Source organism: Oxyura jamaicensis, chromosome Z (genome assembly GCF_011077185.1).
Source record: "Oxyura jamaicensis isolate SHBP4307 breed ruddy duck chromosome Z, BPBGC_Ojam_1.0, whole genome shotgun sequence".
Lineage (NCBI taxonomy): Eukaryota > Metazoa > Chordata > Aves > Anseriformes > Anatidae > Oxyura > Oxyura jamaicensis.
Genome location: NC_048926.1, coordinates 73,688,266 through 73,704,854, shown reverse-complemented (window position 1 = coordinate 73,704,854; position 16,589 = coordinate 73,688,266). Strand labels below are relative to the sequence as shown.

At 41.5% G+C, this 16,589-nt stretch overlaps 1 protein-coding gene and 1 long non-coding RNA gene across 2 annotated transcripts in view; one reads left to right on the top strand and one right to left on the bottom strand.

Moving 5' to 3' along the window:
- Positions 1-12,151, top strand: part of LOC118155782 — a 26,792-nt gene extending 14,641 nt beyond the window's left edge. The window contains exons 2-3 of the long non-coding RNA XR_004746003.1: positions 8,910-8,915; positions 12,140-12,151. This is a non-coding gene — a long non-coding RNA (uncharacterized LOC118155782). The remainder of the gene's footprint in view (positions 1-8,909; positions 8,916-12,139) is intronic.
- Positions 1-16,589, bottom strand: part of PALM2AKAP2 (PALM2 and AKAP2 fusion) — a 209,446-nt gene that overhangs the window by 172,085 nt on the left and 20,772 nt on the right. The gene's annotated exons all lie outside the window — the stretch shown is intronic.

Genomic DNA, 16,589 nt, shown 5'->3' with positions numbered 1-16,589 from the left:
TTTTTTTTTTTTTTTTTTTTTTTTTTTTTTTTTCCTGCTAGTTACATTCACCAGACTTCTTGCCCCAAAATACTCCTTTGTGGGTATTCTGGAAATACAAAAATTGGAATGAATTGATTAACACACGGCATCTTCTCTAATCTTAGTGAGATACCAGCTGCCGTTGTGCATGACTAGAAGAAAAAAGAAGATGGCTGCAAGCCATCACCCTAAGCCTGCTGTTCAGGTGAAGGCCTTCTTTATGATCCAGGTAGTGTCTCATCCTCATAGTTTCTGCAAGTAACAAATCCTAAAGAGATGTTTCCACCAGCTGAGGCATCAGGACAGCCACACCCAGGGTGGCTTCTCACACGCTGCATTTTACTGGAAAATGCAATGAAAACAGCAATCTCTGCATCACATTTCCAGCTGTCTCCTACATCTCTGTCATATAAAAACAGCCAGACAGACTGCATTTTTCCCTCTCACAAGGAGGATGCTGTCAGTAGCTATGACGAAAAGTAGTCACATAGTTCAAAACATGACACTGAACTTGCCAGCTGGAGATGTCATAATAGGGAAGAAGCTGTTCCAGATGTAGAACCAGCCTTCAGATAAATCCCTATGAGCTAGCAGTCTGTGTTTTAACCCTTCAGTGGTTACAGTCATCTAGGCATCAACTCCCAGGACACTGAAAATGATACAAAGCAAGGCAGAAAGCGCAAGCTAAAACCTCAAATGGCAAGAAGAAAGATACTGGGGTGACATGAAATCCTACACTACTGCATAGTGGGATCATGGGAATCCCTGAAGGATGGGAGGAAATGTTTAATGATGGGAACTTTAAAGGAACATGTTAAATGCAATGAGTTTCCAGAAATGAACTAAAATAAGCTCGGATACCTGCTGAACACTCCTCAGTATAATGCTTGTTGATATTATGCACCTTGATTTCCACCAGACTTTTATTTCAAGTTTAGTCACAGTATTTATAAGAAAGAAAAAATCCAGTGTCATTCTGGGTAGCTTATGGGAGGGATCTTGACTCAGCAGACTTTATTTACTGACTCCTTGTTTCTGTCTTGGTTAATCAAAAGCACTTTGATTAAGAATCACATTTTACATATGCCTAAGCCTGTCTCTAAGTCCTTCTGGCAGAAACATGTACTTGAAGCGCTCTCTTGATCCAGGGCCAGGTGTAGCAGACCCACACTGCTGTGACCCCTGCCCTTTGACAGGCAGCAATAGATGGCTGCAGAGTACACCACTTCTCCTCAGGGCTGGAGCAGCAGGGCATTTCGGCAAGCCTAGATGCTCTGTGCCTTTCTGTAGCCAGTTCCCACACCACACTGACCGATAGGTGACCTGTGTGTCCCACATTCAAAAATAAATGAAATATACAGCCTCCTCCCTTTCAGCTTCGGCTGAGGGTGATGGGGAGGTGAATTGCATCTCTGCAGTACATCAGAGCCTGCCCAGGGATGCTTACTAATGATGCAGGCAGCTGCTCACTCGCTAGGGCTGGGATCCTGACACAGTTTCATGGAAACTGTCTTATGGAAGACCCATCGTTTTAGTTAACTCTGCATTTTGGATGCTTCAGTCAGGGGATCGTAGCAAAAACAAAATAAAGGAATGTAATGAGCTAGCAGTTAGTGATGTTACAATTACATTTATATGGGCAGGCAGATACACAGTTGGACTGTTTCTTGTCCTTTCCACATATCCTCAGAAGGGGCTAGAGTGAGAAAAGCCCTTTCTGCATGCAAGAAATGCTCCAGGATTTTGCTCTTCTGAACTTAAAGTGAAAATCTCATGTGGGTGAGGTGTTTAGGCACAACACTATGGATAGCAGAAGACTAAAGGGTGATGCCTGATCACTGGGAGTGCTCAAAGCCAGGCTGGATGGGGCTTTGGGCAGCCTGGTCTGGTAGGAGGTGTCCCTGCCCATGGCAGGGGGTTGGACCAGATGAGCATTAAAGTCCCTTCCAACCCAAGCCATTCTGTGATTCTAAGCCCAGTATGCTGAGATAGATAAAGGCCTCAAGGGGATGGCAGCCAATTGTACTCCTGGAAAAGGTGTTCAGGGATACCATGCTTTCTTACACTGCTTTGCCTCAGGCTTGACAGTGGGGAGAGCTGTTCTCATGTAACTGAACAGAACCAGATTTTGGGACAAGTCAGAGCACAGGGCACATGTTGAGGCTGTGCAAATATCAGATGAGAGCTTCTCCTCTGGAGGCAGGAAGCCTTGGGATGCACTAGGAGACCACAGTGCCATGGGAGCACAAAATCAGGCATGCCAAAGGTGTGTTGGGGGACCTAGAAGGCACCTTAGTGACAGGATGACTACAGGAACAAGGAGGAGGAATGAAGAGGACATTTTCACGTCTTCCATGCTATAAGGCACCACCTCTACATGGAGAGGAAACAGAGCAGCTCAGTGCTGCCATGGCAGCATGCAGAGGGCTCTGCTGTTCTACAGGTGCTGATTCTGCACAGCCCCTGTGTGTGCTGGCTCCCCTTCTACATGGTGCAAGGATGTTCTGCATGGCATACCTGCAGCAGAGAGTGGGCTGGGTTTGAAGGAGGGGAACCGGTGATTTGCCTGTGACAAGATTAGTTCCTAGCCATGCCATATAGGTTAGGGAACTAGCTTAGTGAATTTCCTGCTGCCCTGGATGTTTAACATGCTGTATCAATAGCACGGACTGCAAAATGCTCATGGCGACACTCTGTGAAATGGCAGAAATCTGGGAGATATGAAATGAAGAGACTACCTAAGGGAAGTACAATGCTCATAATTATTTGTATGGAGCAACTGCTGGGGCAGAAAATATATCTGTTTAATCTTCCTTGCAGATACATGATAAATAGCTTCTGAGCAGTTATGCAGTTTGTATGTGATATTAAGCACCTATTTTGTTTCACTCTGGAGATGGCATTATATCTGCCTGACCATACATTATATTCCTTTCTTTCTTCATATACATGTATGCCATTTTGACGTTTGACGTTTATAGGGTTAAAGGACACTAGAAAATGATGGCATATGGCTGACAATTTCCCAAAAAGGAATTTTTCCTTTGGGAAACATTGAATTAATTAAAAGCAAAATGTTTATGGGAATTTATCCATTTCATTATAATCTGTCAGGAGATTATTGAAATATTTTCCTTCTGTGATGCAAAAACATCTGCTTTTTACTTTATCATTTAAACTGTGAATAGATAAAAGTGTTAATGTCACAATGTCCATAACAATTCAATGTTATCAAAATTGATGTTTCTAGTATTATGAATTCCTGCTTCATAACATTATTGATAAGTTTATTGTTGATCTATATTTGAGACAAGGTGGAATTTCAAAATCTTGGATTTTCTGTAAAATGGAAATTATAAGCTTTGACCCAATCAAGTCATCACTTAATGCTACAATTTCATTTATAGATTCAGCTTTTCATTATCCTGCCCTCTAAGGTCTGCAGAGTCTAAAATTTATGCCTTCTGTTCCTCCTCACAGATGTCTATTCCAACTCTAATGACAAAGGATGAAAATTCGCAGTCTATTTCTGGCTAATGAAACCATGTGAAATTATTTGGAGAACAAAACTGGAGCTCTCAATACGAACCAGCAGATTTATTTATGCCTTCAAATAAGCACTCTGAAATGAGTGACTCCAACATGGAAATATTTTACCAGTTACCAAGAGGAGGGGAAATGGGAAGAAAATTCCATTACGAACTGAAGCAGTTATCTAAAGAGCTGGCAGGCTGGTAGTTCATCCAGTTCTGTGCTTGGCAGTGCCTGTTTCAAGGTATTTCAGGGAAATGTACCAAAAAGTAAGGGTCAACTTGCCTACAGGAAAGTTTCTTCCTTACCTGCAATGCAAAAAGCTGGCCTTACCCCCTGCTGCAAAAGCCAACACATTTTCTCTAGTTTGCTCTGAAAATCCTTGGAGTCCTTGCCTTGTATTTTGCATAACACTCCATGTGGTTAATCAACAAGTGCAACAAGCTGCATGTTTATAATGTAAAAAATTAAGGTTCCTCTGCCCCCACATTTAATTTTCTGGTTCCGATTCCACAGTCTGTCACTTGCTCCTAGCACAAAGCATTTCCTTCTCTCACTTCACTGTTTTGTTTCTGTGTATTTTCAACATTTCCCTCTCTGGGAGAATTGTGGAAGCACAGAACACACTGCAGCTCTCCCCCTCACCTCTAGTATCCCTTCAAACCTCTGCCAATCCCATTCCTAAAATTGCCCAGGAGCAGAGATTGTCCTGTGGCACCTGGCAGACTCCTCTGTGGCTTCACTGTGCTTGCTCTAGGGAAAGGTTAGATTCTTTTGTTGTTGTTGTTGTCCAGTCCTCTGGCACTTTAAACCAATTTCTCTTCTTTTTGGAATTTATTTACTTCATCTCTATAGCTGTTTTAAAGCTATTTGCAAATATTATCATAACTCTGTTCAGATTCCTTTTCCCTAAATAGTGTTTAGTTATTGCTTGCAGGTTGTGAAATCCTGTAATCACCAGCCAGGAGCAAGGTTTGTGTGGGGGCTGGACACAAGCATTCAGCTGCAGTTGCCTGATAGAAAGTGTATGGACAGTCCTCAACGCCTGCTCTTGATGATGGCAACTCTGACCGCACCTCAGAATAATGGAGACTCCATGGCCTCCCCAGTGCTTCACCATCCCTGTTGTTGGTTGCATTTCTGATATGAATTTACACAGAAACATTAATCGCTGTAGTCGTTGTCTTTTCTGACACAAACACAAAGAACACGCTTCTCCTTTCCTTTGCTACAGCCTATGATGTATGTAGGGACCTGCTCTCTGCGTTAGACCGAGCAGTCTCTCCTGGCAGACCATGTACCTCAACCACTTCCATTTTCTCCTCTTGATTTTCTGGCAGTTCATGTTGTACTTTCAGAACAGCGCTCCACTTACAAGTTAATCCAGCTGAGGCTTTATTAATGATAAGCAGAGGAGGTTTCTTTTCTGTCTTATTACCTACATGCCGGAGTGTCTTTACAGCATAAAATCCTTGACTCACATCCAGCTTCTTATTCACCTTAATTCCCACATTCTTTGCAGAGAACTGGGCTGACAGCCACAGCACAGCCTGTCTTTGCACAGTTGACTATGCCTAAAAGTAAAATTTTGTGTTTGTCTTTCACTGTGTTTTTAAAACCATCTGAGTTGTTATTGTCATGCCGTTCCTCACTGAATGCCATAAAGTTTGATGTTGTCTTCCAGTTTAATGAATATATCCTCAACTCATATACCTCAAGGTGTTAACGAGAAGATTGAATAGTTTCAGACCCAACAAAGATCCAATAAAACCTCTTCTTTCTGTTTTGAGTCCGTGGTTTTTCCTGCCAGTATTGTATCTACCTTGCAGAAGTTTCATCCAAACCATATTTCTGTTGCTTGGTTGCAGAAGTATTAAATTCTCCTTATTGTCAATGTAATTGGCAACCTCAACCTACCCAAAGCCATCAGGACTGCTTGCTGCCTGTCAAGGAAACCTGTGTATCTAGACAGGCCTTGTTCTGTTATACTTAGGTTCCTTATTATTCACCATATGTCCTTCTGCATAGCAAATTGTTCTCTAAGGACTGAAGTTCAGTTGCCTGCTCTGGTATTCCTTCACTCTCCTTTTCCCTGCCCCTTTGCCAAAATTGAGCATGACATTTGCTCTTCCTATTATATTTCAGGACACATTATTCCTCTGCCTTTTTGATCTTGAACTCATATGCTTGTGCTACTCTGTTCAAGTTATGCTTAGCAATCTGATCCATTTTTCATTTTCTGTGAACTCTCTTCTTTGCTTAAAGCCAATGAAGAAACAATAATTTAGCACAGCAAGTCTCCTACTGCACCTTCTCTCTAGGCTAGTTTTTGCTTTTGTGGTCTTTCACTCTAAATAACTCATACAAAGCCCTCAAACCATCAAAGCTTTCAGTTATGCATTCTGTTGAGCTTCCTGAAAACTGTCTACCCCAAATCCACTCATTTTAGTGTGCTCTTGCCTTCATAAGTCACGAACTTGGTAATTTCATGGCCATCCTAGAGGCTCTCTAACCTTTTCATCTTCAGGTCTTGCCGTGGTCTAACCACTCTGCTGCACAGTTCCTGAACTACCCCTTTCTTCACAATTAGCTGAAGAGATGAATTCACATTTCCAAAATTTGCTTCCCTGTGCAAGGTGAGGTTTAGATGAATATAACTTTATTATTATTATTAATTAGCAAAGTTTTTAAATGACTCACTGTACTTATAAATTGTTTTCTCTGCTGGACATGTCAGGGGATGCTCCTAGATAGATGAATTCAAGACTGACAAGTAAGTGTCAGAATCTTTACCAGTATAATTATGGTATCTTAGAAGCTTTTGGTTAGGAGGAAATTTAAATGCAAAAGCTATTCTTTCCTCAGTCAAACTAAGCCTTCTTTTTAGCTAAGCAAACAGTGAAGCTACAAAAATGTTAATCAATTTGGGACATGAAGAACAAAGAATTTCTCTCTCTCCTGAAAAACCTACCCTCCCACTTAATTAAAAAATAGTTTTCTGTGGAGAAAGGGAAATGAGGGAAAAAGGGGAGCAGAGAGCTGAATTAGTAAGAGCTGGAGAAGTGTGTGCTGCAACATAAGGTTTAATTTTGACATTTTCTGACTCCTTCTGGAGGTCTGGGGGTGGGCAGGGGTGTGCAGTGTGGACTCACCTCCCCAGCACTCCCTGTGCCAGGGAGGTAAGGTCAACCCTGCCAGCGCCCTGGGGAGGAGGGTGAGTGGGATGGGGCACAGGGGACATGGATGGGAAGGGACGGCTGGGAAGGGACAGTTTCACTGTAGATGAATGCCACATTCCTGGTCAGAGATTACAGGTGAAAGAGGAGCACCATGACCCCTACAGAATCTGAGAGAAGTCTGCTAAAACACATCTACTTCCCATAAGCCCCTTGAACTGCAGCGTTGAGGAGGCTATCAAACTGAAAAATAAAGTGAAACAGAAACTAGAGGCTTGGCAGGATGAGAAATATGGAGATGAGGTGCAGTTAAGAGAGAGAGCCGTGGGAGCTGTTAAAGACAGGACAGATTTAATAACCCTGAGAGCTATAAATCCTTATGATTCACCTTATCAACCAATCCACCCAACTGCAGCAAAAGGGAATGCCTTTCTTCTTCTTCCCTTCCTCTCACATCCTGGCTGGTGGGGAGAGGGGAGTGAAAATTACTGTTTTATTTCCTAATGAAGAACTAGCGCATGATCCTGGGGCTGTGTTTCAGACATCTCACAAGCAGTACCCACTATAGAAATCAGCATCAGTGCAGATAACAACAGAACAGCTACTTAAGGATAAAAACAAAACAAAACAAACCACAACAACAACAACAAAAGCAAAGGGAGCTGCTGGAGCACTTTTGGTGTTTGTGAAGGTGATGCTTTGTCACTTCACCTTGGTTCTTGGGAAGCTTTCTTGTCTGCATGCACAGGTTTATCAGTAATTTATTAAAGGTAAATTTTCATCCAACAAAAAATGGCTCTTGCTCTCCAGGAAAAAAAAAAAAAAAAAAAAAAGAGAGAGAGAAAATGGAATTTTCAGCACTTTCATTATGCAAAACCCTTCAGCAGGGTCTCATAAAAAACATGACTCAGTATCCCTGGGGCAAATAGACACATTACCACATTTTGTATACTCTGGGCTATTTCTCAGCTAGCATTCCTCCCACAGTAGATTAAAAACAAAACAAAACAAAAAAAAAAAAAACACTATTATTTGTTTCAAAGATGCTTTCCTGTGAAGGGAATAAAATCCTTCAAAGAATTACATAGAATTGGATCATGGCCAAAATACATGCAGATTTTATAATTCCTTCTGAAATCTGTAGCCCTACAAATCATTCTCAGTATGAGGAACAGCAGGAAGTTTTTGCCAGTAAATCTGAAAACTGAAAATGTAGGTAAAACCAACATGTTCCATGGCCTGTTAGACCATCTAGCTACTAGCAGAAAAAGCTTCCCTTATGAAAAATGCTAGATTCACTCAGCATATATTTGCATAAGGGTTAATTTGCCACAAATACATAGGGGCAAAATTGATTTCCTATTGACTACTACATTGCCTAAGAATCTCCTTACAATATTCTTATTCCTGTGCCTATATGTAAATATTTTCATGCATGAAATAGCTTAAGATCTCCACAGTATCTATGAATCCATTAATGACCAAAATTTTAATTAAGAGCATTTGTATTTAGAAAAAGGACTAAAAAGCCCAAGTATAACTCATTCTCAGCCTTGCTTATGCATATTCATTTAGGTTAGGTATATATCCAATATAATGACAAACAATTCAGCCAGGGATTACTAATCAGAATCCATCTCTTTTCTAATGCAACACAGCCTTTCACTGTTTGTTTCTTTTATTGCACTGAATCCTTTTCAGCTCAGCAGCACTAAAAGCAAAGATGAATGTAGAAAGCGTCACCTTTCAGAAATGTTGGGTCATTGCATTAGGTTTTTCAAATGTCTTCTCCTCTGGGAGATGAGGTGGCTCAGCAGGGACTGCTAGGATGGAAATGTATCAATGCATTCCTCATCTTATTAAAGATGCCAGTATGATCCTCGCAGTCTGTACTGATGCAATAATTGCTAAGACAAGCCATTTAATGAAGCTGTGAAATGATTAAATACCACAGCTCATAATCAGACAAGACAATTCCAGGATAGATAATTTTGCAGTCACCCCCTACAGACACTGCAGATGACAAAATAAGTACCAGAGCTTTGCTTCAGGCTTTTTGTTTCACATCCATTCCTGTATGAGGTTGTTTTTGATCTGGTAGAAGAGCTGTATAATCTTGATTGCAATGAGGCAAGTCTAGAAGGCCAGTGAACTCAGGATTGAGTTGGCAAAACCCCACAGCCTCCCGTGTACCACGTAAAATAACCTGGTGGTGAAAGGAGGTCCAGTGGTGTTTGCTGGGTACTGCTCAAGCACTGTCTGCACCTACGAGACACCTGTAGGGACCATCGTTAGGGTTAAAAGTCTTTATTTGCCCCATTATATATTTAAGCAGGTGATTTAACTACTCAGAAACCACCGTGCACATTACCATCCTCCATTTGTATTTGAAGGAGAAAAGGTGGATATTCGGCACTCCTTTCTTATCTGAAATGTTTAATGAATGAAATGACTGACCCAAAATGCTGTGCAACAGCAGTCTTCAAAAAAAAAAAAAAAAAAAAAAAAGGTGTGTAGTAACCTGCACTTCAGGCAAGAGAGTTGCCTCATCCCTGGGACACCATGAGCCAAGGCATCGGGATGTGGCTCAGTTGTATGTTTCTCTTTGCTTGCAGAGATCAAAGCATTTATCAGCTATGATATTCCCAGCCCCAAGAGAGCGAAAAGGTGAGAAATGGGTAAAGGGAAGGAAGGAATGGGTAAAAGGAAGGGATTTCTCATTTTTTAGTTTAATTCTGATCTTTCTTTCTTGTATCCACTGCAATAATGGTTTTATGTCTTTCAGGTTGTATTTCATGTCTGTCTTTTCTGCTGAGAAAATGACAGTGATGAGAGTAAACCCTGTTCTGTGCATGGGGAATTTAAGGCAGCTCTTTTTGGGTGGACATTGGTCTAGTCTGCAGTCTATATAGTACAATATAGTACAATAAGTACAATAGGTGCAATATAGTACCAGGATTAGGAAAAAAAAAAAAAAAAAAGCTATTACAGGTTACAGGAACCTGTTTAAATTGTATCCTTTCAGAAAACGTATACCATTTCCAGACATCACTGTCCGGGATAAGTGGGGTGCCTTACCCGACACTGGATACTACACAACCATAACTTCTCCTGACAACCTCAACAGGAAACAGGGTGATTGTTCTGTGGCACATGGTACAGATTCAGGATGATTTATGCTCTGCATTTGTCAAGCTGTTGTACGTGGCAAAGAGCAGAGAATTACATGGTTTTCTCATCTGTAGGGTGGTGTCCTCAAATTGCTTGTCTGAAAGATGATACAAGAGTGTTGGACATTGTTGTCTGCCTGAAAGACTACTTAATGTTACCCATAGCCATAAAACTGAATTTTCAGTGATCACACATGTCATATAACAAGCTACAACTGACTTAGTGGGTACTCATAGACTTTGGCAGAGACGTGACAAAATATATCTAAATGAAAGTGTAGTTTTTGTGCATGAGGAAAACAGCTGAAGATGACCATGTTCCCACAGTGACCCACTCATAGACATCACAGGTCTCCCCTCAGAGTGATCCCAATCGGATAATAAGGGCTCAAAGGTGTGGGAGTTCCTGTTGTGTGTTTTGGAACACAAACATGGCACAGGTGGAATGGATGGTCTACTGTTTTCTGCTGATATGACCTTCCCCAAAGTCATAATGCTACTTCGATGGCTTTATTTTTCTAATTTTATTTTAATTTAATTTATTTTTACCTTGTTTTATATATTTTTGTTTGTCTTAGCAGGAAATCCTGCAGCAGCAAAGCTGAAATGTCAGTGTAACAGATATGAACCATCTCCCCTGAGTCAGCAATGGTGTCTTCAGCTCCTGGGTGTAACCTCTGAATAGCGGACTTGGTTGTCCTCATAGCACCACACCAATGGCTAGCCCCATGCAAGCCATCTGGAACAGCATTTGGAGGTGACCCAGGTTCTCTGGTTTCCTGACCTGAAAGGCTTAGTTAAAAATTGCTTTCTCTTGTCGCTTATTTGACTAGCATGCTATATGCTCCACACACATATACTCAAATCTTACCTATTACCAGTAACCCAGCTTTACTGCTAATATCTGTTATTCTGTAGCAGTTTAGATTCTGTAGAAAAGTTCCTTTTCCCAGATGGGCACCCCATGATGGAAACATCCTTTAAATAACCCAGCTGTAACTCCATCATTTACAGCATTTTCTTTGGGCTACCATCACAGACGACAGGGTCTGTCCTGGACTTGCCTTGTCTCTCCAGTATCTGTTTGCAGAGAACATGCATTTCTCCCTGTATTAGAGCTATGTTAAGATTTGATTCTACCAGTCAGTTATGAACTTGACTTCCTATCTGCAGAGGGGTCACTCAAAATTAGAAAACCTTTGCTATAGTCCATGCCTTTGGAACCCACTTCCTTTTCTAGAGATTGCAAACCCCTTTGGCTTACATTATCAGGTCTGTCCAGCAAAGAACATCTCCCACTATGTGCTGTGCCTGGTGGAGTGATGGGCTTGTCTGTGTTGTTTCCAATGTGAGGTAGGATTCCTGGATCACTGCATAGACTGAGAAAGAGGACACAAGGGAGAGCAGGGGCAAATGAAGCCACAAAAATCAATGTTTCTTTTGGTTCCACAAGAACTGTGAAATGCCATTGCCATTTTCAGTGATCCTGTCCAAAAGTACCGTGGATTTAGTATGCTGCAGATTTTTCTCCTTCACGAAAATGCCTAAAAGAAGTTATTTCAGACATAAATAAAACAAGCCCAGATACTAATGGGTAAGCATTAAAAATAAATATATAAATAAAATGCCAGCACATTAAAGAGACAAATGAATCATTTGGGAACTGGACTTTGACATCTGAATTAAAAAATAAAACGCCCCCAGGAATTATCAACAAAAGCTACCTATTTAATTATTCAGCTGTGTCACTCCACAGGCCTGAGGCACCTCAAACCAACCCTTCAGCACCATCAGCAGCATAATCTCAGCACAGATGGATGTGCTCTACCCACCTAGAGCCTGCATAGCTTGAGTCCTGATGAATCACTGCTGCAGCATCCAGGACTCCAGCACAGGTTAGGCAGATGTGTGTGTACAGAAGGTCACATAATGGCTAGGAAGACCATGCTGCAGCTTGTGCCTGTCCTGTGCCAGGTACCTGCCACAACCAGGGGGATGAAGACAGCCTTCTGGTTTGGATGTAATCATGCTGCAGCATCAGAGTCTGCACTGGTTCCAGCACTATGCAAGGTACTGGTGAGATACCCGAGCTAGCTTAGGCACCAACAGCAGCCATAAGGGTGCAGGGTCAACTAAGTGAGTATTTACAGAGCTGCTCCAGTCTGAGCTCCATCCTGCTGCAGCTGCAATGCCATCAACACCCAGGTTTAGAGCTACCTGGAGGATATTGTAATTCATCAGCAGCAGAGCCTGCATCCAGCAGATGCTGCTGAACATTTTGATCATGCATAGCTGTGTCATTTCTATATTAGAGAATTAAAGCAGGATTTCACCTGATAATTTTTTCACACCACCCAAATACTACACTGCTTTTCTGCTTTGAGGTCATGCTTCTTTGAGACCTAAGAAAGGTGTGACCATCAGGAGACACAGCTACTGTCAACAGTAAGCACATGTCCAGTCACAGTGTGAATCACTCTGTTTTGCTAAAGGCTGCTCTTTCATGCTTTCTCTAGCAGTACCATCCACTTGTGTTAATAAACACCTATTTCTTGTCTTGTCTTGGGAATCACGTCCGTGTCAAACAAGAGAAGAACCTGAAGAATTCTGAAGAATTAAAGGTCATTTCAGATATCCAACTGACACTAGTGACTATTTTTAAACACTTCAAATTTCAATATGTTTTCCAGTACCAAGCTGGTTATATGAGGTTACAATAACCTCTGCCTGTAGAGCTCATTTCTTTTCAGGGTCTGTACTTTTTGCTTGTAAAAAATAAATTTGCTGGTAAAAATAAATCCACAAAGGGAAGCTTTTCTCATGTAGTTGTATTAGTAAAAATGTTTTAGTACAGAGAAGGCATAACTTAACTATCTTTAATATGAAGGACTGAATGCTTTTTGCTGGGCCTGTGACAAAGGGAACATGGGATTGTTCTGCCAGGACTTCTAGATCAGTTACAATGTACAGTATATTTCACAGTCTTTTTAAATTTCTGTCTCACCATCTCTGCAGTTATTCAGACTCAGCTTCATCTTTTTCAGTGTATTTTTATTGTCTTACCAATCTTTTCAGGACTTTGTTACCGTATTGAGGTGCATCTCTCTTGATGCAGACTGACTGCTATGGAGGAGGCAGAGCAGATAGCTATTCTACCCCAGGCAGTCTCACGTCAGTGACCCCTGGGGTATGCCAAACCCTAGTCCACTGATTCTTTTCTATAAGTAGTATCCAGCTAGGCTCATTTCAGTAGACTTCCACTGACTCACAGCTATGGCTCCTTTTGTATCAGACAGTCTTCAGCAACTGAAGGACTTGTAAGGAGAAACACAGACATTGTCCAAATCTGACTCCAATGTCTTTTAAATTGACTTTCACCTCTCACTCCACATTTTCTTTGTATCCTATTAATGCCATTTTAAGGTCATTAAGCCACTCCAGTTGCTTGACCCTGACGACCAAACTTTACAACATTTAATTTGTTCAAATTGAAGTTCAGAGTGCCAATTACACAGGAGTCAGTTGTAAAGCTAAGCTTTATCTGGCCTTGAACACATTTTTATGTTGTTATTTTTTCAAAATATTTTTTTCCTACTGTTTGGCAGTACACTTAACATCCTTGTCAAGTTCTTTCCCACCTACGGCAGCAGGTCTCAGCAGATGCCATACAAGTCTGACTTTGACATTGTTTTTATCCATGTACATTTGCTTTTTAATTGCTCACACTTTCTTCACTTATTATTTCCTCACTCTCTCTCAGGCACTTCATCTATTTCTTTATCATTGTGCACATTTGTCATAGCAAATCAGTTTTCTAATTTGAGTTCTTGTAGCAATCTGGTGCATGGACATGATTCCCAAGTGCCTTACAGTGCAGAGGCACGTATCACTTCATCCTAAAAAGCCCATACATATACGTGGCTATGAGCATGCTTCACATTTGTAACATGTTGATCTGAGTGTCCTTCATTGTCAGTCTGGCCATATTGCTTGTGCATTACATTCTTGGAGAGCTACAAACATTCTTCCAACATACACTTTTCTATAGGGAGAAGGTGACACACATGCCAGCAGACTATTGTCCTCTGCTGAATGTGGCTGAAAAACCCTCCTTGGGGCTTTTCCTTTTTCTTCAATTGCAACTTCTCAATAAAACTGCTAATAGCTGTCCCTTTCTTATAAGTCAGGACTCCTGATAACACATTCAGTCTTTGTCTTCTGCCGACCACCAGCTGAGATTTGCATTATTTTTTTCCCGAGAATTCACATACTGCAGTGGTTTAAAAAAACAATACACGGAAGGTGACGTGCTTTTCAAACTGGATTTTAAAAACGAGAGGCTAGGACTTGCGATGCCCACTGGGTGGCTCCAGACACTGAAACTTACTCCTCCTGTAGCTACCCCTGCCTACACAGAGCCACCCCAGGTCTCTGGAAATGCATGGAAGTGCTGACTATTAGCATGGATTACGGGGCAGGGGCTGGGCTATACAAACATGTAATACACCGGAGAGATAAATTATTAATGGCTACTTATGACTGTTTGCATCACAGAAGTGCCCAGTGGCCCTGTGGAGGATACTTGTGCAGGAAGGAGCATTAGGGCCTCAGTTCCACCTGTTGCACTTGAAGCACTTAAATGAGACAACCATCCTCAAGAGAAATAAATGGACCTACACATGTTGTGCAGGTGATGTTCTTTTTCTCATTGAGAGCATGAGGAGACGATGCTCTAAATGGAGATTCTTGTTTAAACTCCTGCAGTTATACAGGATGAGTCTGTGCCTTTGTGAGAAGGGAGTTACTAAGGAGCAAAGCCATAGTTGTGTTTTCCTCAGCCCTGTGAGCTGTATGCTGTATGTCCTGGTCTTGCCATACATAGCACCTAAAGAGAGGTTTGGAAGAGCAGGGTAACGGCCTCACATTGAAGCTGAGAACAGACTAAATAGTCACTGTGAAACACCAACATAGAAAACTCAGCTAGATCTGTTATCGCGCTCCGTGCCTCCTCTTTGTAAACAATACTTCATGTTTCTCATCAGTTTCAAAATTATTCAAGTGTATGTCACCCACTTGTGAACATGTCTTTTTGATATAGAATTTTCTTGATTATCTATTTATTTATTTAATTATTTATTTCCATCCACAAAATGCCACATAGACTTCCAACTAACTGTCTGGAGGAGCTATTGAGTGAGGCCCTGAACACAAGCCAACCACTCCAGGATGCCAGCCAAGCCATGTCCAGGAATGACAAGCCTAACTCTAACAGGGAAAGGAATGTAAACTAGTCCTTTTTGTTTTACTCAATGAAACGATCTAATTTGGCCTGTGATAAAGATTTAACTCAGATGTAATGAAGTTAACAATTTCTACTCTTAATGTTATCCCATGATTTACTGCTTCAGGAAACCCCTGTCAGTTCTACTAGGCTTAAAAGAAGTGAGAAAATCTTAGATGGCTTTGCACACAGAAGGGATGTGGTGATCCAGTATTTATGGTAAATAGATGAAGAAATTTCCTCATCTTGCAAACAGCATCACACAGACAGTCATGTAAATAAATCTTTTAGCTTTGAAATGTTAAAACTGTGGAGTGCCTGAAGTTTTGCACTAGATGTATCTACTGGTGGGTCTCATCTAGTATGGCAACAGAAAGCTGGACTTGGGCAACCTGTAGCTTCCACTTTACTGCATGACTGCAATGACCAAAATTGCTCTTTTCTTGATGGATCTGGTCAAAAGATTAGGACATGAGGGAAAAGCATGGAACTGGGACAGGAGAGGGTCAGGCTGGGTGTTAGGAGAAGGTTCGTCACTGGGAGGGTGGTCAGGTGCTGGGAGGGTAGTCATGGCACTGAGCCTGCCAAAGTTCAAGTGTTTGGGCAGTGCTGTCAGACGCAGGGTCTGGGTTTTGGGTGGTCCTGTCTGGAGCCAGGAGCTGGACTTGAGGATCCACGTGGGTCCAACTTGGGATACTCAATGATGTTATGATTCTAAGAGATTGTAACTGCCCCTTTAACAAGGGGCTGTAGCATGTGCTCTACTGTATAAAAGGTTTCAATACATATGGAAATTGATGCTAATTTACAGTGTGTTAGTTTCCCTAAAAAAGTTGTCCTCAAAAACTTCTTCTGTCCAGAGCAGATTTTAAACCTGTGTGCCTTCCTTCTTGAGGAACGTCTCTTAATCTATAGCATACTTACATGGACAAAGTGTCAGAGACATTTGAGGTAGAAATTCCTTGGTATGTACTGGTTACTGTCTGGAAAATTCTTATACATTCCTTTTTTGTTTGTTTGTTTGTTTTTGTTTTTCCTGCTAGATTAGGCAGATGGGTGTCTTTATGCAGGTCCATATGTGGTAGATATATCTGAGGAGAGCAGACAGCTGGAGTGGAGGGAGTCTGTGCTCATATTGAACAGTCAATCCGTTTATCCTTTTTACGAGATGCATAGGCATCACTAAACAATTACAAACTAGCAATGCTTAGGAGCAGTGGAGGATCCTTAAATTTGTATTCATATTACCATCATTTCTCTGCTCTTTTAAGTATGGATTGAGCTTCAGAATCAAGGCAATAAGCTGTGTTACTCTATCTCTCTCCTTTCCCTTCCTTTGTTCCTTCGTTCGTTCGTTCGTTCGTTCATTCCTTCCTTCCTTCCTTCCTCCCTCCCTCCCTCCCTCCCTCC